The sequence below is a fragment of the Schistocerca piceifrons genome, chromosome 5 (genome assembly GCF_021461385.2).
Source record: "Schistocerca piceifrons isolate TAMUIC-IGC-003096 chromosome 5, iqSchPice1.1, whole genome shotgun sequence".
Classification (NCBI taxonomy): Eukaryota; Metazoa; Arthropoda; class Insecta; order Orthoptera; family Acrididae; genus Schistocerca; species Schistocerca piceifrons.
The window spans coordinates 707033491-707054417 of NC_060142.1; the positions used below are offsets into that span (position 1 = coordinate 707033491).

General features: G+C 43.6%; 1 protein-coding gene across 1 annotated transcript in view; it reads left to right on the plus strand.

Moving 5' to 3' along the window:
* Positions 1-20927, plus strand: part of LOC124799211 — a 774857-nt gene that overhangs the window by 542338 nt on the left and 211592 nt on the right. The window lies entirely within an intron of this gene.

The window sequence follows — 20927 nt, forward strand, 5'->3', positions numbered from 1 at the left end:
TGATGATCACTGCTGTCGTGTAACGGCTACATGAAACATGTGTTATTATGTGCTACAGTAAAACGAGGTAATGATACTTATTGTTCCCTGCCAAGTGAGTTTTTCTTAATTCCATAAAATTTGGGGATAGCCAGAATTTTTCATTGATTTCTCGAAAATAACCGAGCATTAACGAACACGCATTTAAGTGAGAGTCACTTGTGGGATATGTTATACAATGGGGCCTGTGAGTTGTTCAGACGGTGCACATAAACGGTTATAGCGCAGATGAAATCGCAACATAGCATTTTTTTTCAAATTTTACTGTTCTGTTGTTGCATATAACGCATTTGAGTCGACAGCTCATAGTTGCGTGTGATGGAAACCCTCATACGTGGTAAAACGGGAAACAACCTGTGCCACCCATTTGAATTCCATTTGCAGGCTATGGATGTAGGTGAAGATGCAATAATATCTACTCGTAACTGAATTTTCCAACTAATGGGGTCACTCCATATAGTTAGATCAGGTTAGAAGAGAAAATCACCTGTCAGATTCCGCTTGACTATAGTTTTTGAAAATGTTGCAAGGTCAGAGGGCGCTGCACTGTGTATTGTTCTCCAACTCGGTGCATTCTCGTCGTATTCAACAAAGAACTTCGAAATTCCAAATCCTAAAAATTTTTCGGTAGTATAACAACTGCTAGACGCTGTTTACGTCACGCGCAAGCAATTTTAAATACGAATGTTGGGAAATCTTATACAGACGATGTCGAATTCAGAGAATGATCGCTTCTCCATGCAACCGAGGTAGTGCTCTATTCCGAATAACCTGAATATCGGTGAGACGACACCCACTAATCATCCTTTCATTCTAGTGTGACGATCGTTGGACTCTAATTTTCTGAAAAACGCGATCCACCAATGTAAGTGACTTTGGTTAGCTATGTCGAAATTTTTGTAATACTTGAAAAATGTAAATGCTAGCATTTCGAAGACATGGTTTCTGCATTAAGGAATTTGTTTCAGCGTAAAAGTGAAGGAAGCTTCGTTTTTCAGTTCCCATCCACAGCGAGGTCGTTAGAGTCGGACCACCTGTTCGGAATGAGGGTGGATTGTTAATAAGATCGGCTGTGTCATTTTTTTTAACCATACCAGCCTTTGTTTTATGCCTTTTAGTGAAGCCGCGGAAAAAAATACATTTGAGAGCTCGGAAGGTGACGTGAACGGCTTTCCTCCTGAATACGAGTCCAGTGTCGTAACCACTGCATCAGCTCGGTTAGTGGGCTCCAGTGAGATGACGCAACAGCTCACAACCACTGTGTCCCAGAGACATTCGTACTAAGATGTTTCCCGAACAGATAGTATCAAGCATTGACGCTGTTTCTTGAATTTGACATTCACGAAATTTGTCTGTATGTTATTTCATTGTGCTCCGATATCAAGAATCTGAAATTTGCCTTCGAAATTCTAGCACAGATGACAATTTGAAAGGTGCAATTCGCAATAAGTTGAACATTTTTCGGAGTTTCTTGACCGCTTTTAGTGAATTTGTCCTGGCGCCGATACATCTAGGAAGCTGTTATTTTCTTAACATAACGATTGTTTTCAAAGTTAAGGTAAACAGTTCCTTCTTAAGATCATATTTACAGTTGATAATATTGACTTTACATACACTTATTTCAGTGACATTTTAACCGATTTGTCCTTATATCACTTCATGCAGTTCTTTCGGACTGCCTTTTTTCGTTTGTACCTCCGTATGGCAGTCACACGTAGCACTTTCAAAACAGCGCCACTCCTTCTTCAAGATGTGGCCACTTGTCCCTTGTCCCGCTTGGATGCCGTTTAATTTCAGCCACTCCCGATGGGGAAGATCAAACAGTGCGACCTTCGTCGTCTAGTTTTAAATTAGGTAGGAGGATGGATGTTCACTCCAGCATTCTTTCCACTTCTCGGTGACATTGAAAACGTATGTGATCCAAAGATCGACCCATGATTCCAGGCGTAGAACTTGAGTATTCTGGAAAGCGCTACTTTGTAATGAATTCTTAATGTTATCTCTCTTTTTAAGAATTTGCAACTTGGCAACTCCCCTTCTGTGATCCGAAGGAGCAATACCAAATAGAAAAAGCAACCACTGAATCGGAGTGTTCTCTCTCTAACGGCTCTCATGGCTTCCTCAACATGTACATCTATATTAATTGTGTGTGCGCTCTTGTCTCAAATACGCCGTAACAAAGAGGGACCAGTATCTCGAATTGGTCAAGGCTGCGGAAAGAAATCTGCTGTTTCTTTTCAGAGGGATCGTTCCAAGAGTTACCTTAATCGCTTTATGGAGACCGTGGAAACCTAAATGTACAGGACCAAATGATGATATGAAACCCGCTCCTCCCAAACGCCAATACATTACCTTAACCACTGCATCATCTCGCTCGGCTGCATTATTACCGCCGTTTGTTAATTTGTAGCTGATCTTCAGGTAGAAGCTGAAAACAAGAGTAATGCCACTATTCATTTGTTAGTGAATCAATGAAACCTCTTTTAAGTATTATACTGTTTATGACAAGTTGTTTTATAAATATCTTAGGTGCAAAATTTTACGTAAACAATGCACTGGATCCGCTTATAAGGTATACAATGAAGTATTCCATAGTTCTTTGTCCAACTGTTAGTACTGTGCGTTATTGTCTACAGTGTTGCAGCACCTGAAATTTTATAGCAAAGTCCAGCAGTACCAGTCTAAAACTCAGCACGCACGCAGAGCCGTTCAATTTAGTTTGTAGTACCAATGACAAACTATTGTCTTCTTCAGAACTCTTGTGGCGACTTTCTGTATGTCTTGCTTTTGTTTGCTTTTTCCACACTACAAGCTTCAAAGTACAAGTATATACAGACTTCGTCTAAGAATGCCATGTTGCTCAACCAAACTTACTGATCGGTATGGTGGGTAGAAAGGGTGGCAAAATACAGATACGCGTTATCTGTTTGAAATCACTCTATTACAGTTAATATATACATTTTGTTGCTTCTTGAGTTCTGCGGCTGTAGATTATATTACATTAATAAAGACAGCAAACAACCACTTATTATAAGGGGCAGTCAAATGAAAGCGAGGCAGACGGAAAGAAAGTTAGTAAACTACATCTCATTTGAAAAGTAATGCCCTAAATGTTAAGAAACTTATGCTACTGTGAGACTGGGCGACGCACGCCTTAATGGGAGAACGTTTACAGTTGTGTACGGATCCATGACCGTACACAGACGTGCACTCCTCCGCCAGAAGCAAATCGACGACCACGAATGGCTTCTTCAGGGCTCCAGAAATACGGGAATCGTATGGCGATAGATCGGGACTGTTTGAAGGAATTGTAAGGGCTTGCGAAACTTCTGTAGCGTAATCAAAACAATTTGCCGAAAAAATGTCCATGCACATGTCGCCCAGGTTGTTTCGCATTTGTTGCAAAAGTTTCACAGTGTAGCCCTTACACGTCCTCCACACAGTCACGACCTATGCCCATGCTATTTACATATTTCTGGAATCCTGAAGAAGCCATTCGTAGCCATCGATTTACTTCTAACGAAGGATTGCACGCCTGGGTACTATAGTGGTTTCGTAACCTTCGTCAAACTTTTTTTCATGAGGCCATTGACCATCTTTTGTCACAGTGAGCTAAATGTATTAACAGTTATGTCGATTAATTTTAAAATAATAAACAGTTTAGTTTTTTCCCATCTGGCCCCTTATATTTATCCTTATAAGCGCTGCGTGCTTTCGTCCATCTTCAATTCTTGTAATACATGTTTAAATCTTCATTACTGAAACGCATTTAGGTATAATAAAAGCATACAAAAATTCACTGATTGCTATATTTCTTAAAGTAAATAATTACTCCATTGCTCTGATTTTTTTAAGAACACTTTCTTTCCCTTTCATTGCTTTAGGGTTCTCTAATTCACTTACTGTCTTTTGCTGAAGATTCAAAATTTATTGACCCAAGGTAACGACAGAGCTCGTTTCTGTGCAGGGAGTCTGAAATCTTTAGGGCCAAAATTGCACAAGTCGTAGAGGATGACATCACACACTGAGTATTTTGAGATGAAGGAACAGTGACCGTATATGAATATTGTAGAGTCGTTCTACAACCTGAAGAAGCTGTCCGTGTGAGGCACCTATTTGTGCTCCATTACCAACAACTGCCTTTACATCGGCATAGGTGTCGCCACCTTGAAATGCGATACACAATCGTCTGTCACGCAAACGTAAATGTCGTGTGGCATTGTTGGCTGGTATATCCTGTGGGTAGGTTCTGCAGCCTGTCGGAAAGAGTGCTCTTCTTCTGTGTACACTGGCTCCTTTCTTTGCGGGAACTCTCGAATGAGTATTTCTATGTGAGTGTAATGGATCCGTCTGTAGTGTGGTGCTGTGCTGTGTTTGTGTTATGTGGTGATAATGAGAGAAGGGAGAAGGTGGAATTCAGTGCCGGCACGAAGCCTGCTACTCTCGAGCACCAACAAGAGGTCACTGAACTTAACCCAAAATCCCACGGACGGATCACCATGAAGAGTGTCACAAGCTTTCGCTGGATCAACATCAACAGCGTCACATGCCCTCACTTCATGTGACACTGCGGAGAGGTTTGGAATTTATTGCAGGACGTTGGCCCAAAGACTGGTGATAGGAACTTTACACTGTCACATTTCCTCCCGTTGTTGGCGAAATACTGGCAGTGAAAATTCGATCCACCACCAGGGTTCGAAAAGCGCGACCGCACAGTGACCTCGGCTACGGATGTGGCTATCGTCTCTGATGTTTCCACGGTAGAATTTACCACAGTTTACAGTTCACCACTGGCTGTCGAAGATGCGGAATTAATCGGCGCAGTAACTCGCAGACAGGTATTTAATGTATCGTATAGCACGATGCATTGCTCAGAAAGATACGCAACAGGCATCGACACAACTGGCAGAAACGTTTTGCTGTCGAGACAAGTTGCTTCGTTCAAGCCAGAGAATGCTGACCGAGGTTCTCGACAAAAAATTGACAGCACAGTAAATTTTGGGGAATGATGTTAGATTGTATGACAGAAGATTCCTCAATAAGCACCAAACACCTTGCCTGTTAATAGCGTGAAAAGTAATGGTGGAACTGTCAAATACAAGTGTAAACAGTGTGGGAAAATGGCTTTGACTCCGCAATCAGCTCTAACAGTTCATTATGGTGTAATGCATCCACCGAGCCTGAAAATGATCGCTTTTAACATTTACTCCAAATACACTGAGAGGTACCCACATACCTTGCTCGTACTGTGGCATCAAGCAGTCAGGCCTACAAGATGAGTGGTCTGCCAAGCGAGTGGACTCATTCTTATTTATCGAGTAACATCAACTCTAGTACTCACAATTAAGTTACAAGTTATTCTCCTGTTTGAATATTACGCAACGGAAACGGAAACGCACATCTGACTATTAGTAATTTACACAACTCTGACTGTTCACTACGCACTAGCAATACCACATTTTCTTTCTTACCCAACGGCTTTGATCAACACGTGGCCATCGCACTGAATATGAATGGCGCACACATTATAAATTCTGGATATCATGACAACATACAATTCGAAGGAAAAGGCCACCAATATTTTTCTTTTCACTATCTTATTTATTCCGATAAATTCTATAACCTAAACAGACAAATTCTATAACCTACAACAATAACACATGAGAAATTCCGCCCAGTGGGCATTGCTTTACATTGGTGATTCTCTATCTTATGGTCTCGTAATTATTTAACGCTACAGTGCACTTTCTGGATAGGATGGTGGATCTATTGCTATATCTCACACTTCGACTCTCACACCCATCAACACGAAAATTTCCTCCAGACCGAGTGGTACAAAAAGGAACATGCATAACCCACTGCCTCTGAAACTATCTTGTTACTCTCCCATGCCAACCACACATACTTAAATTTAATGAAATACATCACACTGGCAACATACAATACAAAGATTAGTCACAACGTTATAATCACATCACGTTCAGCTTTCCCACTTCAATTAGTGTTTATCCCAGTTTCACACGACACTGCCCCACTTCGTAACTTTTCTTTCCTACTATGAACTCTGTAGGATATATGCACTTCTTCCTGTGCAATGCAAGCCAAGTGGCGTTGCTGGATAGACGGCTGACTCACCTTGCCTCTCTCTTAGAGTATTATAGTTTGAATCAAGCGTCACACGGAAACATAACACGCAAAGTAATATTAAGAACATATTTATCACAAACGCGAATCCTCAACTGATACCATGGGCGAGTCCTTCTCTTTATCCTTTGTCTCATACAAAGATTGAGACTCACACAGTACTCACCACGTGGAAGTACTCGTCTCTAATTTCAAGTCCTGCACACGCCATTCCTTAAATATTTCCAACTTATAGTACACACGCTAGTTATTCAGCTTAACTTAAGCACTCGGAAGTATTTCAACTTATTGCTACACGTGGTTTCATTGTGACTGTTGATCACTTCCGAGGATTACTACGATCCCCTTAATATTACCTGCCTGACATTTAATTCTCCCCACAAAAGTTCCTGAAATAGAGAAATTATTATTCCAAACTACTCTTAAGTATTTCACATGCATACCATGTCTCTACTCTTTTGTCTTTACGGAGCACACCTAAGACAGGTCTTACCAACACTAGATCCAGCGGCAGAGTGCTGAAACATGGCCGTTCTTCAGGTCATCTCGCACCTCCGTCGAGGTGGGGGAAGACCATGCTACCCATTGGTCAGCCACATTTAAGGCGCTCAAAGCTCAGGTAAATTTCACCAAAGGTGTCCAAAGGACCTTCTCAAAGATGATCATATTTTGCACATTCACTGTCTGTGGTTAGCAGACGACCATACATTCATCCATTTCGCAGATCTCACCAAATTGGATGTAGGGATTTATTTTGTGGGAGTGCACATGTGATCAATTAAATAAATAGTCATTCTTTCCTACACTGGTATCCGGCTTCGGTGTATTAAGTGAAATTGAGTTATTATTACAAAAAGTATGTTGTTCTAACAAGAATAACGAAGAATGTTGTACCTATTTTCAATGTCGGGCGGTACTGTACCCTTTCAACACTACTGACCATTAAAATTGCTACACCAAGAAGGAATGCAGATGATAAACGGGTATTCATTGGACAAATATGTTATACTAGAACTGACATGTGATTACATTTTCACGCAGTTTGGGTGCATAGATCCTGAGAAATCAATACCCAGAAGAACCACCTCTGGCTGTAATAACGGCCTTGATACGCCTGGGCATTGAGTCAAACAGAGCTTGGATGGCGTGTAGAGGTACAGCTGCCCATGGAGCTTCAACACGATACCACAATTCTTCAAGAGTAGTGACTGGCGTATTGTGACGAGCCAGTTGCTCGGCAACCATTGACCAGACGTTTTCAATTGGCGAGAGATCTGGAGAATGTGCTGGCCAGGGCAGCAGTCGAACATTTTCTGTATCCAGAAAGGCCCGTAAAGAACCTGCAATACGCGGTCGTGCATTATCCTGCTGAAATGTAGGGTTTCGCAGGGATCGAATGAAGGGTAGAGCCACGGGTCGTAACACATCTGAAATGAAATGTAACGTCCACTGTTCAAAGTCCCGTCAATGAGAACAAGAGGTGATCGAGACGTGTAACCAATGGCACCCCATACCATCACGCCGGGTGATACGGCAGTATGGCGATGACGAATACACGCTTCCAATGTGCGTTGAGTACACCATCGCAGGCGCTCCTGTCTGTGATGCAGCGTCAAGGGTAACCGTAGCCACGGTCTCCGAGATGATAGTCCATGCTGCTGCAAACGTCGTCGAACTGTTGGTGCAGATGGTTGTTGCCCTGCAAAGGTCCCCATCTGTTGACTTATGGATCGAGACGTGGCTGCACGATCCGTTACAGCCATGCAAATAAGATACCTGTCATCTCGACTGCTAGTGATACGAGGTCATTGGGATCCAGGATGGCGTTACGCATTACCCTCCTAAACCCACCGATTCCATATTCTGCTAACAGTCATTGGATCTCGACCAATGCGAACAGCAGTGTCGCTATACGATAAACCGCAATCGCAATAGGCTACAATCCGACCTTTATCAAAGTCGGAAACGTGATGGTACGCATGTCTCCTCCTTACACGAGGCATCACAACGACGTTTCACCAGGCAACGCCGGTCAGCTGCTGTTTGTGTATGAGAAATCGGTTTGGAAACTTTCCTCATGTGAGCACGTTGTAGGTTTCGCCACTGGCGCCAACCTTGTGTGAATGCTCTGAAAAGCTAATCATTTGCATACCACAGCATCTTCTTCCTGTCGGTTAAATTTCGCGTCTGTAGCACGTCATCTTTGTGGTGTAGCAATTTTAAAGTCCAGTAGAGTAGTTTGAGAAAAATATACAAAATATAAATGCGAGAGGTTTTTTTTTTTTTTTTTTTAAATTTCGGTCGGTTGTTAAATTAAAACCATAGCGATAATCTGATGAAGGTTTGGACGGAAGTGTTGCAGAGTGTCTCTAGTATGCTGTCGATCGCGTCACTCCGCACTTGTCAGTTCTGAGTGCACAGTGCGCACTTAATGATGGCTAGAGCAAAATGGTCTTCTGCCGAGTGTGAAGTGCGTGCTGTCATTCGATTTCTTCATGCTGAGGGGTTCCGCCTGATTTTATGCAGCCCGCATAACGTAACTGTCATGCGTGACAGCGCAGTGCGGCAATGGTGCAGAAACTTTGCATCAGGACGTACGAACGTTCACAGTGCAGGTGGCCAGGAAATGAAGCGAATGTCAATCGATCTTTTTGAGTGAATGGATCAGGCGATTCGAGAAAATGATCTATGAAGAGGTATGTTGTCATTAGGCAATACCATTCTTCATGATTGTGCTCAGCCACACATTGCAGTTGCAACAAAGACGCTCCTGCGGCCTTTTTGTTGCGAACAGTTCATCACCTACCATACAACTCAGACTTGGCTCCCTCTGATTTCATCTCTTTGCTCAGATGAACCGCTGGCCATGAGGACAGCATGTTGGCACAGACAAAGAGCTGCAGATCAGCGTAAAGAACTGGCGGAAAGCATAGGCGAGGGCGTGAGGAAAGTTAGTGCCATGTTACGAGAAATGTCTAAGTCTGAGCGGCAGTTACGTAGAAAAGTAGCTGAAAAGTGTAGCTGAATGTTGCAAATAAAACATTTTTGATCTTCACTGTGGTTTGGATCCCACGATCGATCAGACATTGAAAAAAAAGTTGCCCTCGTATTTATTTCCAAGCATTGGTTCCTTATCTCAAAGCATCCAGTTTAGAATCCTCTGTCATTTGCAGACTGTTGATACCAAAGGCTAAGAACATCGCATAGATCTTCGTAGTCCCAGTTCCACATGGAAACACGTGGAGATCTGTGTCTCATCTAAAGATAAACCACGCACAATTATAGGCTCTCCTTAAGGCAACATTTTCAAAGATATTTCTATAATCCGAAAGCCGCCATACAGCGTGTGCCGTAGCGTACTATTCATTGGACTACACTGGCCTCTCTTCCTTGATCCATTCGCGAGTGGTACATGGGAAGAACGATCGCCGATGAAGCTCCGCTTGAGCTCTGATTTCTTTGATTTTCTCGTCATGTTCGATTCGCGAGATATATGTGGAGGAAATAAATTGTTGCCCGACTCTTGTTAGAACATACGCTCTCGGTATTTCAACAGTAATCCTCTCCTGTACCGTCTGCCACTAGAGTTTGTGAAGCAACTCCCCAACGTGAGACCTCAGTTTCTCCCAGAGTATACGGTGTTCAAATAACTTACGGAAAGTCAATCGGATGACGTCGACAACCGCCGATATTTCGATAAGTGACCACTCTGTCATTTTCAAGGCAAAACTGCAGCAAGTAAGCACTGTGCTAGTGAATTTAAAACCTCAGTTTTACAGAACAATTCTGGAAAGTTAACACACGCACACACACACACACACACACACACACACACACACACACACACTCACACACACACACTGTCACCACACAATGAAATGTGACCGATGCCGGAAGTTATCGATAGTGAAAATTGCTAAACAACGGGTGAGGTAGCATTAACTCTGTTCCTTTGTTACATATTACAAGGGAGAGAGCAGAATTCCACGTACAATTTAAGCACAAATCTCCATTTCTGTTTACAATTTTTCTTGCTAATTTAACTCAACTGTTTCCTTAATAACACTATCCCAACACCTGGAAGTGCATCCCAGAATCTCCATGTTGTTATATTCCATGGGATGACCGGTTACATGACAGTGTTCGGATGTTGCAAGCGTGTGCGACGCTTATCCTCGGTACACTAGTCCACCACGGTGCTGATAGTCTGACCAACGTATGATATGGCACAGCCGCTAGGAATGTGTTAGACACCCGTTTTACACAAACCATCGTCCTTGACGGAACCTTAAAGGACGCTTATCTTACATGGAGGGCGGAAAACACATTTCACGTCATATTTCTGCAAAATAGACCGATTTTGTTGGAGATTCCCCCTGTATAAAAGCAGGAAGGCCGAAGACTTTGGTGCCAACTCAGTGTTATCATCACTAAGCCGGTGCACGGTTGTTCCACAGGTCAACGCACGCCTGATCTGTTTTTCACTGTCACCATTCTGACGAAAGGTCACCTCAAGATGAGTTAATTCAAATGACAAACTTTTGGGGCCTAAAATGCAATACTTTTGTTGTGTGACATCATGACAGTGAGAATTTGAACTACTTTTTAGAACACCTGACTTCAATGCACACGAATATTCGCTTCAGGAAGGAGATGGAAAAGATCAGGAGGAAGGTTGGCGAGACGGTGGGACATGGTATTTATAGGCAGCCTACTCTCACTAACTCGTATGTACAGTCTGATCGTTGTTACCAACCTGGTCAGCATGAGGGGGTACTCGTATCTTGATTCACAGGTTCCACGCATTTCATACGGTTAGGGTTTGTGAACTGAGTTAACCAATCTCGATACAGTGAAAGACGGAACAGAACTGCACCTGGTAAATGATTATAACACCGGGTTGGCACCAAGATCTACGGCCTTTCCGCCTTACAGAGGAAACGTCTCCAATAAAATCGGTCTATATGACTTGAAATTTGTTTTCCGACCTGCGTCTAAGATTTGGGTCCTTTTAGTGTCCGTTAAGGATGCTCTTGGTTTGCGTAAAGCGGGTGTCTATCGTATTCCTTGAAATTGTGCCATATTATATATTGGTCACACTGTAAGAACCGTAGAAGATTGGCGTACTATGCATAAACGTCGCACACGCTTACAACTGCCGAGACAATCGGCTATTGCGGAACGCTGTCTTGGCACCGGTCATCCTGTGGAATATAAAAATACAAACATTCTAGCATGCATTCCAACTGTTCAGATACATTTGATATGGAAGCAGTTGAAATTAGATTGGCAAGTAACCTGGTAAACAGAGATGGAGATTTGTCCTTCAGTTCTGCGGGGAATCCTGTTCTCTACCTTGTCAAAAAAGAGAGGGGCTGAGTTAATGCTACATTACCCGTTGTTTACTAATGTTCACTATCCAGAATTGCTCTGCAAACTTAGGTTAAAAATTCACTTTGCACAACGTTTACTTGCTGCAATTTCGCCTTGAAAACGACGGGGTTGTCGACGACGTCGCCCGGCTGCATTCCCGTAAGTTATCTGACGACTCCGCAACGCTTTCATCACGGCAAAACGATCCCGTGTCGCAACGCGCAGCTCTTAGTCGGAACTTCTGCGCCCACTGTTAATGCAACTCGGTACGGTTCCGAGACTGGGGAAGACTACCATATTCCAGCTTGCTGGTAAATCGTAATACTCCTCTCTCACATTATTAGCCAACATGCAACTGACTCATCAATTACCCATCCTTACATTAGTCTGCAATCTAGCTGATATAGCACCGTACCCACAGCAAACGCTCCCACGTCGTAACAGAGAAACACACGCCGCTAGTCACCTACCGTTCTTGCAACCTTGTGCTGAATTCTGGAGGCTGCAGGAACGCCAGACCATAGATCACGTGTGACTACGATCGCAGGATGTCAGCTACTGATTGTCAGTGGGTGAACCTCCGATGTGCTTAACCTATTCTCACATACTGCACTAGCCATCCTACTCTCAGATATACAGTAATATAACGACCAGAGTTATGTTTCGCCAACTATTGCTGTTTTACTGGGAATTTTACTCAATTTAGGGAAACCAGTACTTAGTAACAAGGGACCTGCTCGAGTAGCGTGACCGATCTGGTGAAGCAATGTTAAGACACTAGACTAGAACTCGGGAAGATGGATGTTCGACCCCCATCCCGCTATCCAGAGTTAGGAGTTCGTCGACGCTTTAGGCAAATGCTGGTATTGTTCATTTCAAAGGATACGGCCAATTGTGTTCCCCATCCTTCCAGAATCTGAGACTGCTTTCCGTATCATCGTCGACGGGATGTCAATCCCTAATATTCCTTCTTTCATTTTCAAGTACTGTGCTAACTCACGAGACAGTTAGTTGGACCAGATTCAGATCAATAGCCGTCGATCTAATCGTCGGTCTGCCTGAGTGTGGTTTTTCGGTGTTTTTCATGCTAGCCTGAAAAAGTTCTTGACTTATTTTTCATTTTTACTTTATAACCACGACACATATAGATTTGAAAGACAGGAAGACGCAGGAAACAATGTACTTGATCCGTAAACACAATCGTTACACTACTTTCCCTACAGTCTTAAGCTAATGGCGATTTGAAGACACTGATTAAGTAACTGCCAAATGCAGGGCAAGTAAAACCCCGAAAACAAGACTATTGTCAAGATTTATAGAACTGTTCTATCTAATGAGACCTCGGATTAAGCCTAGTACGTTAGCAGTGTTACGGTGTACCCTATTCCTTGTCATATACAGTAGCGAGACAAGAAATAGGGCAACCACATTCTGGAGCATAAAACATAACGCACCGAGGTACTTGCTATACATGTGTCATTTCCTTGATTTGCAACTTCTGAAGACAGTGAGTGACAGCAATAGCCGTAAATGGCGTCAGTTATCGAAAGGAATGAATGCCTGCTGTGGAACCTCAATTTCTCTTCGTGAAGATAATGTTTAAATTCGTTTTTAGTTATGGGGTAGCTAAGTGCTATACGACGGTTTAAGAATCATGTAGTCGTTGTTCACCCGAATAGCACATCATTAAAAGAAATAAATTAAGAAAAATCTGTTAATCGAACGGTATGAACTGGAAAATGATGCATCGAGTGCATCTACAACTATACCGGTATTCTGCAAGCCACCTTATGGCACGTTGCGGAGAACATTTTCGGTAATACTGTCTCTATTCCCAAATAACTCTATTCTGTTGAATTTGCGAAGAATGTTCAAGAAGAAAAATCGTCTTTAAGCCTCTGATGAGCCTGAATTTCCCTGCTTTTACCTGTCTGGTCATTTCAAGAAGTGTATGTGGGATTAAGAAATACATTGCATGGCATGACTTGTGATCTCTGCTTTGTTATGACGACACAGTGTGGTGCAAGTGAGATTCAGATTGAAGGATAAAATGATGGAATTTAACCACAAAGCAGGACGTAAACTTCATCATTTATGAATAGTTAAAGCTAAGCAGAGGCCCGACTAACTTTCAACGCGATGAACTCGTTATTTGGATACCTCATGGAATGACTCAAAGCTTCTACTTGTCGACGATATTTAAAAGCGCAGTCCCACGTAAGGAAGAGCGGAGCTGCTGAGACAGTACACAAACTGTTGCAGTGCTCTTCCAAACTACTCAGCGTCGTCGACGATTAATAACTAGGATTTGTTTGCGAATATTTCTGTGGAGCTCATGTAACACAATGGGGCAAACAGAATGCTACAGCAGACAGCCCAACTGTTTTAATAAAGCATTATGAGAATGAGATATTTGTAGAATAAAGGAGACTAAATATTATTTTCACTGAAGGAGATTCACTCGTTCATAACCTTTTTTGTCATAGACTTATTCGTAATCTAAACACCGTTATCAGTCCAGAAGTCTTTTTGATCGTGTAGTTACTTGGGCAACAATCGTATACCTTTTAGAGTGAAAGAAATTTTCACGGGACGTGAACACAAGGGGGCGCTGTTAAGTCCTGGGGTTTATAAAGGAAACATATTCCTATAAATTTGGAAAAAAAAATTATTTGCTCATCATATAGCCCGTTGGGGTCAACATTTTTTCTTTGTTCCATGTTCTCTAGCAAAACTAAAAAAGAAAAGAAAGTTAAGTTCTGATGCAAACAACTCGTCCGCAGCCTTTCTTCTTCGTTTTCCGTTGGATATCTCTTAAGGTTTGGGAACAGATGATAGTGTGAGGCTGCCAGGCCAGGTGGACTGGGTGGACATTGGATAGTGAAGATCTGGCAGCTTTTATTGCGTAATGAACACGTTGTGAGGAGTAGCATTGTCTTGAAGAAACAAAATTCCTTTTCTCAGCTTTCCCCGACGTTTGGAGACCAATTAATGCTTCAGTTTGTCGAGAAGTGCAATACAGTATTGTGCCTCGATGGTTTTACCATGCTGTAAGTAGCCGATGGGTAGACATCCACCTTTTTCCATAAGACAGATGCGAGCAATTTGTCTGTTGATCTTTGTGTTTTGAAGTTCTTTGGACTTGGAGAACCACTGCGTCTCCATTCTTTAGACTGATCCTTGGTCTGTATCGTAAGTGTATATTCATGTTTCATTCAGGGTGACAAGACGATCCGAAAGTCCCGCAGGGATCCGTCGTAATTGGACCAAAATGGACTGTGAAGCAACCACTCGTTCAGAATTTGATCTGGATTGAAATATTTGGCAACGCATACAGCTGAGAGCTGAATAATATGTCCACATATTCTAGGTTGGTTGGTTGGTTTGGGGAAGGAGACCAGACAGACATATTCTAGGGGTATGCCCAGGGTCTCTGCTATCTTTTTAACAGTTATCCTCCGATTCTCCTGGATTACGACATGAACAGCATCCACAGTTTCTGGAAGTGTGACACCAGTTTGCTCTGTTTTAATGAAGCAACCTAGTTAAGATAGTGGCGTAGGAGGGCAGCTCCCACTGAGTTTACGGAATATATCATTATATATTTGTGTGACCGTGTTTCTTTTTTTAAAAAGAAACTTGATCACAGCACGAGTCTCTTTCGCTGTGAATTCTGCTTTTTCTTGCGCCACTTTCAATTCAAACACGAAGAAAGAAAGTAGGAACCAATGTTGCTGCTACGTAATTACTATCACGTATAATGCAAAGTAGAATGTTTAATGCCGAAACATCAGAATTAATATACAAGAATTTTAACTGGGAAAAGCCAAGGACTTTTCAGCAAGCCCTCGTATCAAAGTGAAAAGGATCGTGCAATCATTTTGTCACTCTTCGACGGAAAGAGCGAGGCGCTACATTTTATTCGATGCTTTAATCGTCTTTGTCTGACACCACAGAGCAACGGAACAATAGCTGACATTAACGAAGAACAAACGTTAGCTTAATCGGCCGCGCTCGAAATGCCGCGCTAATCGATCACGGTGCGCAGAGACCGCCAGGCAGAAGGCGTTGCTACTGCGCGACTGTCGCGAAGGCGTCTACGTAATCACCTTTCCCCCTCTAAGAATAACACAGCGCGAATCTGATACAGGCGCACATGCGGCGAGGGGAACGGATACTGGAGGCCGGCCGTGTGTCGGTGAAGGCGGAGGCGGCGGCGGCGGCCGACAGAAAGTGAAACCTGGAGTGTGCGGCCCGCCGTGGCCCATCTCTAAATACGTCCCGGAATCCCACGCCGGTCGCGACTCTACTTGAAGGCTATTTCCGTCCGGCGCGGCGCGGCTGGCCGGCCGGCTAGCAGTGAGAGTGCGTGCGAGTGACTACAACACGCCGACGCCGCCGCCGCCGCCGCCGCCCACACGGCACGCGCCGCGACAGGCCGTGGAAGACGCGGCGCCAGCGTCACGCACTCTTCCCAGGAGCGGCTCTCTCCACGCGAGTGCTGTTTAGAGCCCACGTGTCATTCCCGGAGAAATAGAACGAGAGCGTCACAGTGTATGTGCACATCGCTGGATGTTGTTCCCCTTCTGCGTCCGTATATACACTCCACGGACCTTTCAGTATGCCGCTATTCAGGAGGCATGACACCTAGAGCAGTATTTATAGGTATCATTTTATTTGCAATGGATTTTGGAATTACTTTTCACCGTGTTCATTGTAAACAAATCCGCCGCACTTGTAAAATACTTTATTAACTGAAGTCTTACGCGATAAAAGTTGCTATACACTGTTTCGAGGTCTTAGCGGCATCATCAGGTGCATCTGAAATTTGAAGTTGTAACGTACTCCATTAAGCAATTAAGAAATTAAAAAATTAAAGATGGATGCTAGAAACTGAAAAACAGACAAAATGATTGAACAGTAGCCTGCCTAGCAGAAGTAGGATGTCATGTCCATGCCCTAACAACCAATAGGAAAACATCTACCATAGGTGGATCGTCAAATAGTAAGATCCCAAACTGTGGCTGCAGAGGACTCGAACTTTCAATAGCGTTCTGAGAAAATTCCGCTTTTCCAAAAATTGCCAGTAGGAATGCATGCAGTCTATAACAAAAAGCCATCGCAGAACATTAGGTGGAAGTCGTAAAGTATTTTACGTCTGTGCTGGATTTGTTTACCATGAACATGTTACAGAACAGCTGTGGATGTCCCACCAAATAAAAATTTTTATTACTTTACACCGTCTTCAGGGCTACAAGCGGACTTCAGAAAGTATATTACACGTTGTTCTGGCTGGCGAAGTAACTTTTATTCAATGTTGCACTACGCTTCAAAGTGACACACACATATGATACTATCATGCAATATACATCTGATCAAATGTATGCCGACACCTGTTAGTGGACGTTAAAATGCGGTGTGTCCGCCCTTCGCCTCTGCTGGGGACACTTTCAACGAGGCGTCCGAGTGTCTGTGGAGGATGGTAGCCTATTGTTCCTCCTGAGCGAGGTGGCGCAGTGGTTAACGCACTGGACTCGCACTTGGGAGAAAGACGGTTGAAACTCGTGTCCACCCACCCTGATTTAGGTTTTCGGCCATTTGCCTAACTTCCTTTAGGCAAATGCTGGGATGGAGCCTTTCAAAAGACACAGCCGCCTTCATTCCTCGCATTTCCTAATCCGAGGGGACCGCTGATATCGCTGTTTGGTCCCCTTCCCCAAATCAACCATGTAACAAACTCAAGAGCCGAAACCAGAAAAGGCAGTGATGATGGAAGTGGAGGTCTGCAGCGAAGGCGACGTTCTAACTCAGCCCAAAAGTGTTTAATTTGGTTCAGGTAGGAGAATCCGTTTCAGGAATGTCGTTGTAAACAAACCATTGGCCTCACAGACGCTGCTCTATGACAGGGTGCACTCTCGTGCTGTCCCAGTCAACGTTTCGGTACAGTGTTCCTCCAATGTACTCAGTACACAGTACCTTAAAATGTCTTCAAATCTTTCCATACTTCGCTCTATCTTAAGCGCAACTACACCGTGACCGCGACAAACACCCGCATACCGTAAAACCACGTTCTGTGTACTTCTTTCTTGGCACTAGATATGATTGCACGTCACATTCTGTAGGCATTCGCCAAACCCAAACCCTTCCATAGGATTCCCACAGAGTGTAGCGTGATTCGTAACTGCGAATCACTCGTTTCTAGTCGTCCACTGGAGCCGCTCTTTACGCCACCCCAAGTGCGGCTTAGTGTTGAGTACAGGGATGTGTGGCTTACGAGAAGGTGCTCGCCCACTGTTAAGTCCCTACGCACTCTCATGGTACTGGCTGCACAGCTGGTAGCACTTTGGAACTCAAAACGACTGATTCCTTCCGCTAAATGCATGCGATTTTTTACAACGACCATCCGAAATGCTCGACGGTCCTTGTCCGTCATTACGTGAGGTCCGCCTGGTCTTATTCCATGAGGTTTCCACTTCACAATCACACCACCAGCAGTCGGCTTAGCAGCTTGAGGCTGAAATGTCACCGATGGATTTGTTTCTCGGGTAACATCTAACGACTAGTCCACGTTCGAAGGCTTTGGGCTCTTCTGGCTGACCCATTCCGCTACTACTGCTAGTGTACTGACAACACACTGCTCTCTGCCAACTTTATACTGCGGAGCCGCCTCTAGTGACATCTAGTGCTCAATTCTGCATTACATAGATGTGTATGGATTCTTCTGATCAGATTGTGTAGTCATAGTATACAACGATCGGAGAGTTGTACCAATCAATCACTTTCATGACGACGGAAGTCCGCTCCTAATTCACAGAACCATTCGAGAACGGCTGTGTGGACATCCTCACCTTTGGAAAATGTTTTTGCCATGTATGTTCTTTCAACTTGACGAAATGATGGAGTTCTCATTGTGCAAGACGTTCTTCCTCTTCTACCCGATCAGTACCAGCCACGCCTGTACGGCCTCGGTCGAACCTTAGCCACCATTTCCTTACGACTAGACGCGACATTGCAGTTGGTCCATATACCGCCAGAATTTAAGTTTAGACGTTTTGCTCACAAGAATCTTAATGCTCCGAGTACTTCAACGGTGGAATAAGTATCCAGTGATAACAGTCCCATACTGTGATGCACCTGCTATGCCTACCTCACCACAAGTGTGAGTGCAGGAAACCACGAACACGTACTCTCTTCTAACAATGTGCCACTCATGCTGCGCCGTAGTCTTAGCACAGGACTACATGTGTAACTTAACGTCTGAAGTCCGTACGTATAAATACTGATGAAGCTGTCATGACTGTTACATAAAAATTCGGTAAAAGCTGTCATCCCAGAATCTATCGTAGACTGGACGTGCCATACCGGGGAATGAGACAAAACTGTGAATTCATAGTAAACAAGATCAAGCTCATTAATGTGATAGTGGCAGCCAGCGTGAACAAGCAGTGCACCTCATAGGAGGCCCGATGATGGTGTAATCAAACACCAAAATAGATTGCATACTAAATAAAACGTATAAATACAGCAGAAGTTGTCGTCTGTGGCACATAAAAATATAGAAACAGCTGTCGTCTCATGATCTATGGATTTACGGACACTTAACGGTGAACGATGTTGGGTACCCGTGTACCATTATCATTTCTCGCCATTGCAATTCCATTCGCGGAAGAACGACTTTCTGTAAGTCTTCGTGTAAGTTGTACATTCTCAGACTTCCCCGTCGTGGCCACCTAGCGAGATCTATTTACGAGAACCTAATGTGCAACCTCACCCTTCGAAAGCACACGCTCGTAATTTTAACAGTGATCCTTCCCGTGATCCACAACGCCGCTTTTCATAGTCCTCCACTGGAATTTGACGACAATCTACTTATTGTTGTCACGCTTACTAAATGAACTCATGACGAAACACTTCCCTGTTCTTTGCGTATTCCATATAACAGGCTGGTGACAGGAAGAACATCCGGTCACCCCTTAAACTAACCATACCACATCCATAAATAACCATGCCGATCCTGCGCCGATGAGGGACAAAAGCAGAAGAAAAAGAAGATCGGGCTTTCCGTATAACTCTACAGGAAGCTAATGTCAAACGTGGATGCTGTGAAGTGTGTATGCCACTAAACTATGTCCCAGAATAGACGAAATCAAATTACAGTTATTTTCCTTTACGCGCAGCAATAAAGTAGTGAACACACCTTCACCTAACGTGCGTCGGAAACTCTGGACATTTGACTCTGTAACCTGGCACAAACCCATACAATGATAGAATAAAAATATCCGGACACTAACCTGAAACTTTAGTATTCTTGCATGGACAGTTCTCATCAGCACTGACTAAAAGTAGTTCAGAGCACATATTCTTTTTGTTACATCTTCCTTTCCTCAACCACACTGCAGATTAGGCAGAGAAAGACATCCTGGTGAAGGACGATCCATTCTTCCTGGAAAGCTTCAGCTGTGATTGTGGCTCTTTATGGGAAAATGGCCATATATTGTTAGTCAGATTCGAGGAAGGAAACAAGGTTAGACAGTTGGAGATATTTATCCGTTTCCAAGAGTTAGGTTCCAACTCCTTTATATGAGGGGAACCAACTGACCTCAATACGTTTGTGAATACTAGATGAAATCGTGCGTCCGTGTATGCGTATACGTGTGTGTGTGTGTGTGTGTGTGTGTGTGCATGTGTGTGTGAATTTCTCATCCGATCGGCAGCTCTTCTGGACACAATTCCAGGAAGTCAACGTGGCAGGAACGGCAAAGAAAAAGATGTATAATTGAAGAAACTACGCCTAGGCTTTGTACGAGTGTGTCTGTTCTCCAACCTATCCTTCCTCCCTGAGGAGCTAATCGCACGGGATCATCAGTGTGGAACTGTAGGAGGATAGAACTGGAAGATTGAAACTGTGGGTCTGACCGTAAGGCAAGCCCGGAATGCTCAGCTGGGAGGCCACTGCGTGGGAATGGTAAGGTATACGTGCTCGATTGCCAATCCGGAACACAGTTTTGGTGTGTCAGCTAGACCGTAATGTTACTTCTCAGTTGGTTGGAAATACCCCACTAATTCAAAAATGCGCTTGGATTTGTTACTACGTGTTACGCAAATAGCTCTTTGCAGGGTACTGGAGTTGGTGCTCAAGTTTCACTTAATTACTCTGCTAACAAAGATTTACGGCGCTGAGATCCTGCGCGATACACAAGCACAGCGCGGCCACTATTCCCGTCTTTAAAATAAAGACTGGACATGTTTTGAAGAACAGTTTGGTTATCCCAGCTTACCGATATGCGACGCAGATGTAGGCTCTTGGGCCGAGGTGACGCTATGATAGATAAGAAAAGGGTCAGAGTAGTTTTCGTATTTAACTGATAGCT